Genomic DNA, 18231 nt, shown 5'->3' with positions numbered 1-18231 from the left:
AGCTTTTATGGAATAGAGAAGGAATCACTAAGTCAATGATGGTTTGAGGGATCCTTCAGCATGGGAGATGTGTGTGGAAAGTAGAGAAAGGACCAAATGTGATAGCCTCTCAGTATCTGTATAGCAAACCATAACGCACAAAAGTAGAGAGTGAGAGAGAAAATGGGGAAAACTGTCTGCCATAGAGGCAGGGGGAGGGCTGGGATGGGAAAAGGAATACTGGGGACATTGGTGGTGGAAAATGTGCACTGGTGGAGGGATGGGTGTTTGGTCATTGTATGACTGAAACTCAAACATAAAAGCTTTGAAACTGTATCTCATGGCGATTCAATAAAAAAAAAATCAAAAAAACTTTTAAAGAAACCATACTGTTGGTGGGGAAATGGGAAATGAACAGTCTAGTAATAATTAACCACAGAAAAACTCAAAAAAATAATGACTTAGGAAGAATAAAAAGTATGCATAACAATGCACCAAAATCCTGGAATACTTGTATCACTATTTTTGGTTAGGTTCAAGAATAGGAACAAAGGAATTAGGACAGCTAGACAAAAGAAAGGAAACAGGAATGAGAACAAAAAGGAAATAAAAAGAAGAAGACAGTACAATTTTTTCTTAAATTTGGAAACAATCCAAATGAAAGTAAAAGCCTGTCTCCATGCCAACCAATAAAACTTGATAGATGCAGAATTATTGTCTATTAGCCAAGCACCCTACGGTCCCCCCAAATGAGTTGGTATTGGAAAGGTGAAAATGCCACATCACTCAAAGACTAATAATTTACAATAAATTTAAAATAAATTTTGAAAAGGTTAAAATGCAGTCACTTGCACAAAGAGATGATGAAAATGAAGATGGCTCTATTTCTACTTGCTTTGGTAACAGAAATTCTTTAGAAGAACAGATGGTACATTTCAACAAAATCTGATGGAAACAAATCATCACAGGCCTTATGAATTAAGGGATAATTTAGCAGCCATCCTATGAGATTTGACATGTTCTCTGTCTTAATACAAAATAACACATAGAAACTAGACTTTTGAAATTGCTCATTAAATAGTATTAAAGCTATAAAAGAAACTGTGGTCAAGAGTAATCCAAAATGAATCATAATAAAGAAAGAAGACATTTTCCATGTGGATATGTTGCTAATAGCATTCAGTGTAAGGAAGGCTTATATTATATTTCTTTTGAAAAGTTTTGTTCATAGGATTTCAGAAAAAAAAAGTTGAATCTGTTCAGTACAGGAGAGCTATGGCCATGTCTAACATATAGGTGCACAGGCAAGACATCTGTTCACCTAAGAAAATGTATTTTGACAAAAAACTAGGAGATACAACAATGCAATATTTATGAATAGCAACTCAAATGAAAATACTTTTAATATGTAATTGAATGACATAACAAATTTATAATGCCTCCTACACTTCATAAATTTGCATTGAATAATGACAGAGGGCATGGAAACTACTCTATAGTTAACTGATTGGTATGCAGCATAGGATGCATTCAATATTTATATTCTTTCTATACCAATCTTCTATTTTTATTTACATGATCAATTTCAGACAAACATAATGTGAACAATGTCTACAGAAGTTTTATTAATGAAGTGCTAAGATAATGCTGCTATGCCTATATATAACCATCTATTAATGTCTCATGTCAAAACCTATTTATTTCATTTTATTTTCGATTTCCTATTTTTTTCTGAAGGCGACCATTTCTCATTGAATTAATCCTGACCACTCCAAGGCATTTATGTGTTTTTCTGGTATTTACCACTCTTGGGAAACCCCTGGTTATTCAGATTCATTATGGAAATTTCTAAAACCAAAGCAGGTCAGGGTTTGTAAATATAATATATCTTTCATGTTCTAATGGTGAATCAGAGGGATATGCACAAATACAGTATTTCATTTTGCAATTAAATTCAGGTGAATTACTCAAACTTTAAACTGTGAAATGTGCAATGATTACCATTTTTTCAACCCCTCATAACTATTTAGTTTAGAATGGAAACATAGCTGAAGGTATTCGATTAGCAAAGAACAGAAAAAGCCAGATCATTTTTGCTTGCATTCTGAAGAAAAACCTAACATTTTAAATCTTTCTCATTTAACTGGATTACAGACTCAGTTCACTAACAATCTAAATGCAATCATTCCTTATGACTCATAAAATAAGCTTCCCCCTGTAACCCACCCTCACCTCCCCAACCCCAGCACTCTTCCAAATACACTCCCCACATCTCCCCCACAAGCAGGAGCTAAAAGATTCAAGAAATCCCCATGAACTTAAGTGAAGTCCCCAGGACATAGCTTTATTACCAAAATTATGCCATAAAATGTGTACCACTTCTTACATGCCACTTAATTTCTCAGGCTCATACATGTTGTTAAGAAATGAAAGAGTATAAAATCAAAGTTCTTAATGAAGAGCCAACAAAGTGGAGAGCTGGTGCCAATTTCCCTAAGTTCTATAACTCAAACCCAGTTTTCCCCAGGAAACTCTCCATGAACTTCAAGTCTTGCTTTTCCATTCTAGCAACACCTAAAACAATTATTTGTGAAACAATTCTTTGACTCACATCCTATCTTCCTTAGTTCTCTAAACTGTGATGGATGTTTCCTTGCCAGTCAAACGGACCATTCTTTCACCCAACATCTTATCAACTATTGTTCTCTGAACTGTATTCAGGATGTGTCCTGACCAGCCAAACATCATGATCATCCAACTAGCCCTCTTATCATTGGGAACTGAGAAAGCACAGGGGCCATTTTACTGAGTATCTATTCTATTACACAGTCTGGGTTGTCACTAAGAGGACTGACATCTTGTTGTGTACTCTGTTCTTGCTTTGTTTTGTTTTAACTAAATCTCATTAGAATATTTGCATATTTTTTAGAGAGTTATCTTTCCCTGGAGCCAATGCATTCTTTCCATAAGAATCACAACAAAGAGGAGACATAAAATCCTCAGGAAACCAGCTCTAGTTCCCAAAAGTTTTATGTTTAGGATTTCTGTTACTTTTATTGTTTCCATTCCTCATAGTCCTCACCCCCTAGAACAGGGACAAATATAGTTGCCACATATTAGAGGAGATATGAGGACAAGAAGAACTTAAAGGATTGAAAGCACAATTACACACAAGTTGCTCAGATGTTCAAGAAAAGGACTGAGTATTGGAAAGCAAAACCTTGTTTTGAGTCTAAGGACTGACAAGGTTATAAAATAGACTTGCACATATTCTGTGTTCCCAGGCACAAACCAGAATGCAGGAAGTGAGCATGGGAGCTAGTATAAGAGATACAAGCCATAAATCTCTCAGGCAACCACAATGGGGAGATAAGCCCTGTGCTTGGCTCTCTAGGATACCTAAGGATAGCGAGATTTTTGCCATGGATGCAGTAGAGGAGATTATCCCAGGTCTAACTCCTAGACCCAAGTCATTCTCCCAGACACAGGTGAAGAATAATGGGTTAAAGAACCACACTTCCTAAAAAGCACACAAACCTGTGTAAAGGACAACACAGTATTTTACTCTGGATTAAATACCTGATTTCCCCTACTTTGCCAGCATTTTCAGATTAAAATATTGTCTACTAAATGGCCAAGACTCTTAGTTGAATACATTAATGAAGGAAATAAAATTGGCCACTGGAACAAATATATAACTGAAGAAGAATCTTATTTTTCTACTTTTGTAAAGCATGCTATTATAAAATTTAATTAACTTACTTCTTAGCAGAAGAAATACAGGGATACCTTACCATCTGGAGAGGTAATATATCCTCCAACTGCATGGAAATGCAAGGAATAATACAGTGACTAATGTCCAAAAATACTCAATATGCTGAAGCTCCTACTTTTTTCATTTCAACCCACTGTGGGGAGTAAAACAGATAGTTTCTGATGCAAAAATTGAATAGTAAAAGGTAGCAAAATATGACTTCCTAAAAAGGGTTTAGAACTTATGGAAAAGCTATCTCAAAATACAAGCTTCTAAATTAAAAAAAAAATCGAAAGCCCTAAACCCTGGTTATTCATTCTTCTTGTGACCATACAAATGCGTAAAAATGCAAAATAAGCTTTAACAAGAGGCATTTTGATTGTTCCCCTTCAACTGGCTCAGGTCCAGTGTGCTCCAGGTGTGCCTCAGCACATGCAGAAAAGTGGAGGAAGGAAACCAAATTAGCAGAACCCAAGAGGAGGAGATCGTTACTTAAACATTCATTTAAGTAACAACAACTCATTGTAGGTAAAGTCACAATAAAGGGATAAACGTGAAGAGCAGATGACTGAAATATGTTATAGTCATTGTCAAAAAAATCTTCAATCTCCTAATTAACCCATTTGGGGGAAGGAGGGATGAAAACACTGCACTCCTAAGGAAGTTGTTCTGGTATCAATGACCTACTCTCTATTCCCTACTCTGTCGCTTACCAGCCATGATCCATGAACCAGCTACTACCTCGCCTTATTTCATTTTCTTCATTGGAAAAACTTTACTGTATCAAATAGCAGCTCAGTAAATGCTATTTCCTGAATAACTATAAATGATGCTATTGAATATTTACATAAATGCTTCGTAGGTGTGCATTACTATTCCTTTTCACTAGGTCAGCCAAAGATGGCAGTGATCAAGTTCATTTTTGTCCAACACATAGTGGGAAGGTGCCTCTGCAACACTGAAAAAACAAATGTTGTTAAATGACTAGCCTTTGAGTTTGTATTTTATTTCATTGATAGATGAGAAAGAATGGTGGTTTTAGACAAGATAATTACCTGACCAAATGGTTGGTGGGCTAAGTGCATGATGGTTGGCTGGAAGCAAATGGCACAAGGTTCTGTACCGGATGAGATAGTCACTATCATAGAAACAGGAGAGAAATCAAGAGATGTGTAGAGAGGCTCAGAGAGTCAGCATAACTCAGAGAAAATATGCAGATGAGTGAAGTCAAAAGAAATTTAGTGGAATAGTATGGGGTCAGGTAAAGTTCCATAGTAGAACCCATAAAACAATGTTATAGAGAGAAGCAGGTTGGGGTCTAGATCATTGCATTTATTTTCCAGTTTTCTCTCTATTAAAAGCATCTTGACTTTATGAATTAAAACCTGGAAAGAATGGAATGTGTTCACAATAAATACAATCTAGTGATACATATACAATCATGTGCAAGACACCAGGTTGTGCAGAAGTTGGGGTGTATAAATAATCCTGTACCAATCTTTACAGATGAAAGCAAAATCTAAGAGAACTAGTGAAATGTAGAGAATTCTCCACCATACAGACAAAGGAAGCAAAATTATTTCAGAAATTGGGAGCAGTACATTCCAAAATACAGAATGAGAAATGGAAGAGCCCAAGAAAAGCGGTAGAAAATCACACACTGACACCATGAAGGATAATTTCAACACAGCTCTGTCCACCGCATACCATATACAACACTCCATCCAACATATGTCCCTTTACTTAAGGTCTGGGTAAGTTAACATAATATATGGTATTATAATAGTTGTAAAATGAAACAAAGATCAGCTAGTCATTACAGACACAATAATTCTTAATGCTTTCTCTGTTTTAATGTCTCAGAAAGCAAAACACTGCTGGCAGACAATGCACTGGTTATAGGATGAAGATAATTTGTTGGAAATAAGCATGAACAAATTCAGCACCTAGAAATTTGTGATCCCCAGTGGAAAATGAATTTGGGGCTTATGAAGGAATTAGATATAATAGGCCTGAAGCAAGAGAAACTCAGAACGGAACAAATAGTTTCCTAGAAGTGGGAGTGGGAGTAGAAAAAAAATAATTGTTTTATATACCTAATATTTTTTCTGGAGTCACATATATGTTAAAATGATATTTTTACTCCCTTGATGAAAAAATTGTCATACAAATTGCCATATGTATCTATCTATGCACATGATACTTAATACATGGATTATGTTTCCTCTTGTAAAAATTCTAGTTCTTACACAAGATAAATGACGATGGAATGCATACCCAGTAATTCTTCTGATATGTATATGAGTTTGATAGATACCACTCTTCAGTATGGGATCAACTTAATGACTTGCTTCTAACAACAAATATACAGCAAATTTGATGGGGTGTCATTTTTATGATTATATTACAAATGGTTATTTTCATCTTACTTTCAAACTAGCAAAATTACTTTCTTTGCTTTCATGCTTTAATAAAGCAACTTGCAAGTTGGAAAGGCCCAAATGACAAGAAATTTAGAACTGTCAATGGCCATAATCCTACAAGAGAGTAAAGAATATAAACAAGAGCAATTGATTGGCAGTGTTGCCCTAATGGAACCTGGAAGTGGCTACGGCTCCTACAGATGATATAGTGTGGCCAGGTAAAGACCAGAGTTGGAGGATGCAGCAAAACAGATCTAGACTCCAGACTCACAGAAACTGTGAAGTAATAAAACAGTGTGCTTTAGTAAGGTATCTTGTTGAAATAATTTGTTACATGAAAATAGACAACTAGTATAATGTCTAAGTGTTAAAGTATATAATCTCTTGGGTCAGGGAAGTTGGTGTGCCCTATATGGACAGCACATTCACAGTTCTATACTCCGCCCCTACCTCATCATAGTCCTAAAGGTTCCCAGAAACTGCCAGGGCAGCCTTGCTGGTTCCCAAACCTCATCCTCTAGCCCTAGAATCAACTGATCGCCACGTTGGCCAGGTATTACTGGGAATTTTCCTGGGAACCATAAGCAATGCTTGGGAAGTTCCCCCTATCGCTTCCAGCCACCAAGGGAAATATGCTCTTTAAATCAGACAAGAAGACATATAAACATATCAATGTTAAAGTTTTCTTTTCATTGAGGTAGCATTGGTTTACAAAAGTGTGAATTTATGCTTTAGAGATAAAATGTTACCCACCATGCCCACCACCAATGTGACAGCATTTCTCTGCCATTATAAGTCCATTATAACAGTCCATTATAAGCTCTCTGCCTACTGTTTCCCCCTAGTAACCTCAACTCTGAAGTCAGTGTCTAATAACTGATTTGCATTGGACATTGTCTCTCATCTGGCTTTGTTTCTTTATATACCATATACAAGTGAGAATCTCAGCTGCTTTTACACTGTGTCCCAGATCTATGAAATTTTTTTATTATATTCATATATGTTATTGATTATTTTTTATTTTCTCTGCTTTTGTAGTTTGTGATTTCTCCTTTCAGCAAGACTGGGTTGAAGACATAATATATTCTTGTATAATTAGTGAGAAGATTGATTCCATTGTAGATCTTATACCCAAAATAAGTTCTCTTCAACATATTCAATGTTCATCCTTTCAATTTGAGATACGAATGTATACATTATATTTCACTGATAGGAATATAACATATAATTGAATAAATAATACCTTATCGTAGAGTATACATGTATAGGATTATAAATTTAATTTAAGGTATTTACTAATACCTAAAGTTTAGGATTATCTAAAATATACATTGCCTTCTTTTTGGCATCCAACCTAAGGGCCCAAAAACTTTATTCAGAAAAGTAAATATTGACACTCGTATGTTCACTGCTTCACGACTCACAATAATGAAAACCTGAAAACAACACAAGTGCCCAAGACTAGATAACTGGAAAAGGAAACTATGGCACATATACAAAACAGAGAACTATTCATATTTAAGAAAAGAAGAATTTATGCAATTTTATTTTTCTGTGTGTTTATTGTTTTAGGGCCACAGTGTTTTCAGGGTATATTCCTGGCTCTGTTCAGGAGTCAATTTGGTAGGGCCCATGGGACTAGGATGATGGGGATCAAACTTGGGTCAGCTGCATACAAGGCGATTGGCCTACCTGCTATACATTTGCTAGTGCCTCCAATCACGCAATTTATGCTCTGGAGAGTACAACACTGAGTGAAATGAGTCAAAAGAGGAGTACAGACACAGAAAGTTCTCTCTCAAATGTGGGATATAAAGAGGAATAACAACTGGGGCTGGAGCAATACCACAGCGGGTAGGGCATTTGCCTTGCACGCGGCCGACCCGGGTTCGATTCCCAGCATCCCATATGGTCCCCTGAGCACCGCCAGGGGTGATTCCTGAGTGCAGAGCCAGGAGTAATCCCTGTGCATTGCCAGGTGTGACCCAAAAAGCAAAAATTTAAAAAAAGAGGAATAACAACTGCCCAGATGCAACAGAAACTGAGAATTGATCTTCAGTATGAAGAATATCATAGTGGGTACACTAGGACAAAGGTTAAAGGAAGTAGAAACCCTGATAGAGGCTGTAGTACTTGAATGTTTTATGCAAGTAATTATGCATTAATAGTTTTTAAACCAAAGTGCCTAAAATACAAATATAGTTATTGGTATAGAAGAGACTATAAATTAGCAAATATGAGTTCTAATATTTAGAGTATTTTTTACACTTGATCTTAGCCAAAAGGCCGAGAAGCGATTAGAGTATTTTTTTTTTTGCTAACAAAAATACTTTTAAAAAATCTTTAACATTCCTGCTAAGATCAGGGACAAGACAAGTATGTCCACTGCCCCCACTCTTACTCAACACAGTATTGAAAGTCTTTGCAATAGCAACAGCAAATGGGTAAGAAAAGGAAATTAAAGACATACAAATTGGGAAAAATGAGCTCAAATTATTTCTATTTGTGTGATATATATTAGAGACCCTAAAGTGTTGACTGAAAAGCTCTTAAAAACAATAAACCAATACAGCAAAGTGGCTGACTGTAGTCAATACACAAAAACTGGTTGAATTCCTTTTATTTTTTATTTTTTTGCTTTTTGGGTCACACCTGGACATGCACGGGGTCACTCCTAGCTCTGCAATCAGGAATCACCCCTGGCGGTGCTCAGGGGACCATATGGGGTGCTGGGAATCAAACCCCAGTCGGCCACCTGCAAGGCAAACGCCCTACCCACTGTGCTATCGCTCCAGCCCAAACCTGGTTGTATTCTTATATACAAATAATAAATCAGAGAAGAGAAAGATCAAAGAGTCTATCCTATTTAAAATAGTGACCAAAAACATCAAGTACCTATGAATCAACTTAACAAGAGGTGAAAGACCTATACCATGAAAACTTCAAATGGAAATTCAGCCATACTCATGGACTAGAAGAATCAACATTTCAAAATGACCATCTTACCTAAACTACTATATAGATTCAAGGCAATCCCTATACAAATTCAGATAATATTCTCCAGGGACTTAGAACAGACCATAATAATGTTTGTGCATAACCATAAAACAATCTGCTAGCCAAAACCATACTGAAAAGCAAAAAATTGGAAGACATCTCACTACGTCACTTGAATCTATATTATAAAGCCATAGTGACTAAAACTTCACGGTAGTGGAAAAAAGACTCTCTGACCAATGGGTCAGAGTAGAATATCCAAGGAATGTATTTCAGTAAACTTTTGGCAGAGGAACTGAGAGGATTAAAGGAATTAAATCTAGCCTTTTCAGCAAATGGTGTTAGAAGAAATGGATAACCACATGCATGGATTAAAACTGGATTCATATCTTACACTTGACACAAAAGTCAACACAAAGCTGATCAAAAACACTGAGATAAGACATGAATCTATAAAACACACTGAGAAAAATACAGGCAGAATACTCTAAGACCTAGACCTTAAAGGAGTCTTCAACAATATGATGCTGCTTGCAAAAGATACAGAATCAAAATCAAACAAATTGGATTATATCAAACTTAAGGGTTTTTTTTTATGGCAAAGGAAACATGGGCTAAAACTAAATGACCCCCCTCAGCATATCAGATAAAGATTTGATATCCAGAATCTATAAAATAACTATAAATATTATCAACAGCAAGAACAAAAAATAAAATCCTCATCAAAACTGAGCAAAGAAAATGAACAGACATTTCTCTCAGGAACACCAATGGATGACCAACAGTCACACGAAAAATTGCACATCATCACTGATTATCAGGGAAATTCAAATCAAGACAACAAAGAGATATCATCTCACACCAGTGAGAATGGCACATATCAAAAATATTGGAAACAATCACTTTTGGCAGGCTTGTGGTGAAAAAGCAGCCTTCATCCACTACTAGTAAGAATATTTTCTGTTTCAATAGTATAGAAGATACTCAGTAAACTCAGAACTGAGTTCCAATATGACCCAGCAGTTCCACCTTTGGGTATCTATTTCAAGGATATAATGCCATTCATTCTAAAAACATGTACATCATTATCCACTGCAGTACTCAGTACAACAGCTAATATTTGGAATCAATCTAGACATCCAACATCAAATAAGTGGGTCATGAAGATATGGTATACATATACAATGAGGATACTACACAGATGTAAGAAATGATGAAATCATGCGATTCATGGTAACATGGATGGAACTGGAAGACATCATGTAAAATGAAGTAAATCAGAAGACAAACAATAAGCACAGAATGATATTACTTATATGTTGTATCTAGAATAACTGTATGAGGAAATTCAATGTTTTAAAGGGGGAAGTGCACTGGTCAACCTTAGCCCACAGGGTATATAGAGGAGAAGGAATAGCTCAGATAATTGAGAAGCAACTGGGGCTAGATCAGGGGAGTCATGTACAAAAGTGGTATTCGGAAATGATAAAGCCAAAATATACAAGCCATGGTGTCAACAACAGTGAAATAAAGTGCTCTAGACTTTAACAACCAAACTTAAATAGGTACCTGGCTGGGGAAATGAACTGTAGTAAAAAGGCAATGCTTAAATCATCTGTGAATGCATTGTTTAGTGAGGAGACAGAGAAGGAAAGAAATCAAGAAGGGGACAAGAGAACAAGAAGCAATGGGTTGACAGACATCAGGGCTTCGGTTGTACCAGTGATAGGAGTGAGGGGTATAGCCATATACTCAAAACACAGATTGAACAGAACAGAAAACATGAGATGAAAGGCAACTGTTGAAATTTTGTAATGTGCCTGTCAAGTTGATGAGTGTGGACTGGGAACTGGGATGGGGAGGGAATCTGAGGATACAGGTGGAGGGAAGTTGACACTGGTGGAGGAATTGGTGGGGAATTACTTTATGCCTAAAACAAAACAATCATTAACTTTGTAAAGCATGTCTCTTCAATAATTTTTTAAAAATGAGAAGCACTTGACAACAGGGCAGGCTGGAAGTGGCGGGAGATTTGGGAGGCAGACAGGTAACATTGGTGGTGGGAAGTTGACAGTGGAGGTAGGATCAGTGATGCCATATCGTATGTCTAAAATTCAACTATGAATAACTTTGCAAATAACCATGCTTTAGTAAAAAATGTATAAAATGCTTTAAAAATCCCCTAATTTCCTTGTACTTAGTACACTAAATGTGGGTAGAAAAATTTATATAATTATTTTAAACAATTGTAATTTTCTCATATTGAAAACAACAGCTGTGGAAGAAAGTAATTAACATGATTTACTATATAATCATTCTATCATTATATGCTATTTGAAAATATAGGAGAAAAACTGAATTCCTTGCTGTATTGAGAAAGAAAAATGTTTTCTCAATTGTCTCTTATTTATCAACTTTACACAAATAAGAGTTTTGCTAATTTATGAGAGAAAATTTTAGTGTATGTTTCCTTGGATTTTGTAACTAATTTGTCAGATGTTGCTCAAACTTTTTGGTATTAGTATAGTCCCAAACACTATACTAAAAACTGATTTAGAGCATCCCTTGCTGGAGAGATAATGCATTTAACTATATATCATTAAAAAATTATGATGGACATATGTTAACCAAGTTGTATACTTACCTGGTATTTCTATGTTTTTAGGTATTTTTTTCAAGAAATGAAACAAAAAAATGAGTATTATCCCTTCACTTTACCACAATTTTTATCATCCAATTTTCTTCAACTTTTCCCTTCCACTTCTTATGTCACTAAATCATGATGTAGCAAAAATGTTTAAAAACAGGCATATATCCTAAACTTCCTCCATTGTGCAAAATGGTTTTCAGCATCTATATCTCCAAAGATTAATAAAACAGTTTCATTGCTATAGCATAAAACTATGAATCAACCAGTATGTGATCTATATTTATGAGCCTGTTTTTCCCTTCTAAGGTGAATTAGTTTTTAAAAAAGCAAACACTTCTCCATTTCTCATTCAGAGAACCAGAAAATGAAGATGGTACTGTTGAACATTATTCAAAGATTTTTATGGCAGAAAGAATGAGTATAGAGGCAATAAACTTGTTACTGGAAATGGAACAATAGTATAGAAGGCTGGTTGTATGTGGTTGTCCAGGTTTGATACCCAGCACGCCATATGTTCCCATGAGCCTTGCCAGGAGTTAGATCTGGGTGTAGAGCCAGGAGTAATCCCTAAGCACTGCTGGGTATTTCACACACACACACACACACACACACACATAAATACAATAATATTACTACTACATTTTATAGGCTCAGTCTCTTTAAGGGAAATATATTATCAGCAGACACCTCTGGGTTAGGAAGTTTTAAAGGAGAGCCAGATATTTTGTTATTTATGATATCAATACTGATAAAATGTTAGCAAAAAGCAGGCTTAGTGAAAGATAAAGCCAAGACAAGTGAGTGCAGGACTTTCTGAATAGCTGTAGTCTGAGGATAATGGTCACAAAGGAGTTGCAGCAGTCTGTTCCGGATAATACCAAAAGAGACATAAAAGGCTAAAGTTGCATTCTTGAGCTCTAGTGATGGTTGTTGCTGTGCATCCCCCCCACAGTTGTGACAGCACATTTTCCACCACAGCCATTTAACTTCACAGCAAAATGAATCTACTTTAATTTTATTTCACAACACATTCAGGGGTTCACTGTGGGCTCACTGTCCAAAATTTCCTTGGCCTTGTTTCAAAGCAGCAAATTCCAGAAGGTAATAAAAACCAGTTCTAGAATTCCAATAATTGAGTTATTTTAATTTCAGGTATGTTTACTGCTATCTTAAACAAAATATAACTTTTGGGAGCAAAGGGATGCATTTTTATTCAAATGCATTTAGACTTGCTCTTGAAGATTTCCTTTAGTGACCCAAACATTGTAAGACTAAGGAGATCTTGTCTCAGGCTAGATGAAGGTTGAGAGCAGCAAGGGGAGGTGGTGGTGGTGGTGGTGGGGGGGGGGGGGCGTATAGGACCTGCCCTTGGTGCTGACTATACTTCTCCCAGGGATTCTTTCATCTAATATTTTTAATGGGACCTTTATTTATTTATTTAATTTAAAAAAAAATATTGACTCACCGTAAGATCTGGTTACAAGCTTTCATGTCTGAGTTTCAGTCATACAGTGATCAAACACCCATCCCTCCACCAGAGTACATTCCCCACCACCAATATCCCCAGTATACGTTTCCCACCCTCCCACTGCCCCCATGGCAGTCGACAATCCCCATATCCTCTATTTTGGGACATTATTGTTTGCAATGCAGATACTGAGAGGTTATCATGTATGGTCCTTTATCCACTTGTGGCACACATCTCCAATCCCGACCGACTCCTCGAAGATCATTTCTTTAATCTAATTTTAATTCTTCTTTCTATAGAGGTTGAGTCATCACTCCAGTTCACTGTACTCCTTTATGACATAATGTCCCTTTGATAACTATTTAAGCTATCTTCCAACTTGGGATCTAGGCCAAGAGATTATATTCAACTCAATCTGGTCCCACCTTCGTCATATAGAGTACATACTAGGGCAGCTCATTCCAATATGCACTAACAGGTAGCTGTAAATCAAACTGGTGAGTGGGGAAAGAGGCTCATTTTCCTTAGGACTAAATGATTTGGGGATGGCAAGGCATTTAGTGACAGACTAATATATTCTCCTTTTGAGATGTAATGGTGACACCCTATACTTACTTGTCCCTTAAGCTGGTGACTATGAAAAACAGCTTATGATATCAAAGCTCTTATAAACATGGGCACCTGATGGCTCTACTAAGACAAATTAATTCACAATCTTACCCCAGTATGTGGCACTCGTGAACACATAACATTCTTGAGCTGTTTCTACACTCAGTGCAATGCCTGTTAAAGTATTATAGATTATAAACTAGTGAAAATAACAATGCATTGGCCCTTATTTCCAAACATTATTCTAAAGGCTTCTAATGTATTAACTCATGTAATTATCCATTCAATGAATAAATTTTATTATCTTCCTTCTCCCCTCAACTAGACATAGCAAATGAGACAAAACTAATGACTAGCTCAAAGTCATGCACACTATAAATTGGTGTAGAGTGGACCACTCAAACCATTCAATACCAGTATCTAATGTTTAAAATGCTTTGCCTACCTGCTGCTTTACCAGGACCTTATACAGGACTCTGACATTGAAAGAGAGAGAAATTAAAACTGTTTAAATATTCTAATTTAAATTTTATATGATTCAAAGACATTTTTGCTTGCCTAGTCTTCTCAAAAGATGTGTATTTTATGTTGGGGTAATACATATTTTTGTATAAATAATAATTATACTCCCTTAAAATGCTCATTTGAATTTTTTTCAATTTTTATTTTTATAAACCAATACACTAAATCTTCACTTGCATGTAAAATGTACTTATGTCACAAAAACACTCCTAGAGGGAATTATTTAATGTATTTTATAATATGTTTCTGTGTGGACCAAGGAAATATTATAATATAGATTATTATTACTGCCAATACATTTACTCTTATAGGAATAAAATGCAATAAAGTATTTCACATTAGCATAATTATTTTAACATAACTACTAACTACCTACTCAATCAAGTATGCTTTAAAAAATCTTTGATACTTATTTTCCTAAAATGGATGACATATTTTCAATGTTTCAGTATAATCTGAACATAATGTAACTTTTCCAAGTCCATTTAGAACAGCCATTATAATAATCAATTGTTGAGAATGCATATATAATGCAAAAATATAGTAATATTGTAAAGTGATATTTAATTATACATAATGAATGATTATTTATAGCATACAGAATAATATAAAGAAAACATGTAAGTAGAAAATAAATATATATCCTGTCTCTTCAAGTTTTTACTGCTGTGATATTTATTAATATTAGCTTAATTATTTCTAAAAGTTATATGCTTTCCTCTTACTGGATTAATATAGTCTTAGCAGCTTTAAAAAAGTAGTCAAGAAATAAAGTAAAAAGTAGTTAATGTGGTACACATATACAATAGAATATTACAGGTCATAAATAGATAAGTCATGAAATTTGCTGCTACATGAAAAATCCTGGAGAATATCATGCTAAGTTAGTCATGGGAGAGAAACCAACACAATAGGATCTTTCTCAAAGGCAGCTATAAATGAACATAATGGTGGGATAATGAATACCTAACAACAATGGAAACAAAGAACAAGAGGAATTGCATTTAAGAGGAACATACCCCTTGAGGGGGCTGGGTGATAGGACAGGAAGGGGGCAATACCTATGAGGCAGGAGAAGAGAAGGAGGTGGTGCTGAAAATTATTAAACTGTTATGTATGAAATCTTTTCAGCACCAGTTCTGTAAACCACAGGAAAAAAAACAAAATGAACAAATATACACCTGTGTATATATGTATATTTATTTGAGTGTATATATATAAATGAATATATTTATATATACATATATACACACATATATGTATATCTCTATATACATATATATAGAGAGATATACATATATATACACATATATATATATACACATCTCACAGAAACAGACTGGTGTGTGGGAGGCCAACAGGGGGAGGACATAGGTGGAGAAAAGTGTACACCTGTTAAGGGAATGGTATTGAAGCACCATATGCCTGAATCATAAATACCTTTGCAATTCACAGCTACTAAATGTAAAAGAAAAAATAATAGAAAAAATAAAATAACATTTATTGCAACTAAAATACAATTAAAAGTAATGAATATCTATAAAGTATAAGTAAGATAATTGTGAGTGAAAAGCACAATGAAAATTAAAATAACTGTGATTCAGCGCATGTGCTACCAAGTGCATGTGGTGCCTGAACACGTGCATTGCCCACATCTCCCCTCTTGATATGTTCACTTTCATATGTTCATATCTAATGCTAGGTAGTGAACTGGGGCTCCCTCTGGTGAAGCCCGTGCTCTCTCAAATGCATTCTCTCTCTCTCTCTCTCTCTCTCTCTCTCTCTCTCTCTCTCTGTCCCTCACTTCCACAAAACTTCCAAATACAACTTATTTTTACTGCAAAACAAAATAAGAACCCAGTGATTTATTGTATTTTTTTAAATTTCATTGATTCACCATGAGATATAGCTATAAGCTTTCATGTTTGAGTTACAATCACACAATGATCAAACACCCATCCCTCCACCAGTGCACATTCCCCACCACCAATATCCCTGGTATACCCCCCCTTTCCCATTCTCCACTCCCTCCATGGCAGACAATATTCCCCATACTCTCTCTCTACTTTTGGGCATTCTGGTTTGCAATGCAGATACTGAAGCATTGGCAAGGAAAAAGTCTAGTCCCTCCCCTTCTGCTCATTCTTACTACTCAGAGTTCCTTTTGTATGAGAAATAACCTAATTCTTAAGAGAACATATCCATCTAAACTTTACAGTTACCTTTATATTTTTTAATTAGGGAGGCAATTTGAAGGCAATCTGAGTTCCCCAATCTAAAAGTTTCAGCTCCAATTCTGCAGACAGGGGATCCAAAGATTCTACTGTATCTTCACTTTTTTTGTTGCTGATGATAGGCAACAACTGGTGATGCTCAACTCCTGGTTCGGCAATCAGGGTTCACTCCAGGCAGGCTTGGGGGGCCATATGCGGTTTTGGGCATTAGCCTTGGTCTGTAGTTTGCAAGGCAAATGCCCTAGCCACTAAACTATCTCTCCTACCCATTGCAGTATCTTGTAACTAGACATTTTGATAAAATAAATGTGATATGTATAAATCTCGATAATATTAAAAATAAGCTATTAAATTATTCATGTTACTTAATCTAATGTATTTATGTTTGGAGTTTTGGGTAACATCCAGTGATGCTCAGTGCTTATTCCTGACACTACACTCAAAAACAAATTCTGACAGTTCTCAGGGATGACAAAAATTGAACCTGTTTGATCAAGTGCAAGGCAAGAGCCCCACTAGCTATAGTATCATTCATATTATTTTTATTATAAATTTAAAAGTGTAGCTGAAACTCAGACACAGGATGAGCTTTGGTGATTTGGAGGCCTAAAACATTCCAGCTATTCATATACATATTGCCGTAAAATAATTTCTCTGTTGGTATTTCCTTCCTGTGACTGTATCTTTCTTTGCTCTGACTTCAAACCATCTTCTATGTCAGTTTTCTCTTCTGTTTATCTCTATTATAAGAATAACTGTGGGGGCTGGAGCAATAGCACAGTGGGTAGGGCGTTTGCCTTGCACATGGCTGACCCGGGTTCGATTCCCAGCATCCCATATGGTTCCCCGAGCCCTGTCAGGAGTAATTCCTGAGTGCATGAGCCAGGAGTAACCCCTGTGCATCGCCGGGTGTGACCCAAAAACCAAAAAAAAAAAAAAAAAAGAATAACTGTGATTGGATTTAAGATGCACAAAAAAATTGGGATAATTTCTGTCGATCATGGTACTTAACATTTTTTCATATAAAGTAAAGGTCACATTTTCTAAAGGTTTGAGGTGAGAAACCATATGCAGTTGGGGAATGTACCAGAGATTACAAAGATTTCCAGAAAATGTAGAGCACCTCAATTATGGGAAATAAGAAGAGACTTAGAGAATTTCATAAAAGAATGAAAGGTGTTAAGATCACTGAGAGATCACATTACTGACTCTAGAAGAGAAGGTACAGGTGGTTGAAAGCATTGACATGCCAGCTTTAACTCCTCTTTCCATTCACAATGTAGAGAGGCATATTAGAATAGACAAGACTCAGCTTGGCCACGGATTTTGAGGAATCTTAGTGGAAAGTATTTTAGAAATGCTTAACTGGTAGGTGGAAACCAATATTGCCAAGTACATCCTATAATCTAAATATAAAGGGAAATCAATGCTGTTTGCCTTTGGAGGGAATATTTGGGGCTCTGAAATTCTGCATAGAAAATTATTGCAAATTCTGAATTACTATGAGTAATGACCTTTATTTTGTTAGTGAAGCAAAACAATTTTTATTGAAAGAAATTAGAGGGATGTGAGGGGAAAGATAGAAAAAGAAGGAG

The 18231-nt window shown here is 35.8% G+C and overlaps 1 protein-coding gene and 1 pseudogene across 1 annotated transcript in view; both read right to left on the bottom strand.

Moving 5' to 3' along the window:
• The window catches only part of NCKAP5 (NCK associated protein 5), a 1232229-nt gene that overhangs the window by 475609 nt on the left and 738389 nt on the right, over positions 1 to 18231 (bottom strand). The gene's annotated exons all lie outside the window — the stretch shown is intronic.
• LOC129400319 (U2 spliceosomal RNA) lies at positions 8353 to 8454 on the bottom strand (annotated as a pseudogene).

Source organism: Sorex araneus, chromosome X (assembly GCF_027595985.1).
Source record: "Sorex araneus isolate mSorAra2 chromosome X, mSorAra2.pri, whole genome shotgun sequence".
NCBI classification, from domain to species: domain Eukaryota; kingdom Metazoa; phylum Chordata; class Mammalia; order Eulipotyphla; family Soricidae; genus Sorex; species Sorex araneus.
The sequence above is the reverse complement of the archived record's forward strand: the minus strand, read 5'-3'. Positions and strand labels throughout refer to the sequence as shown.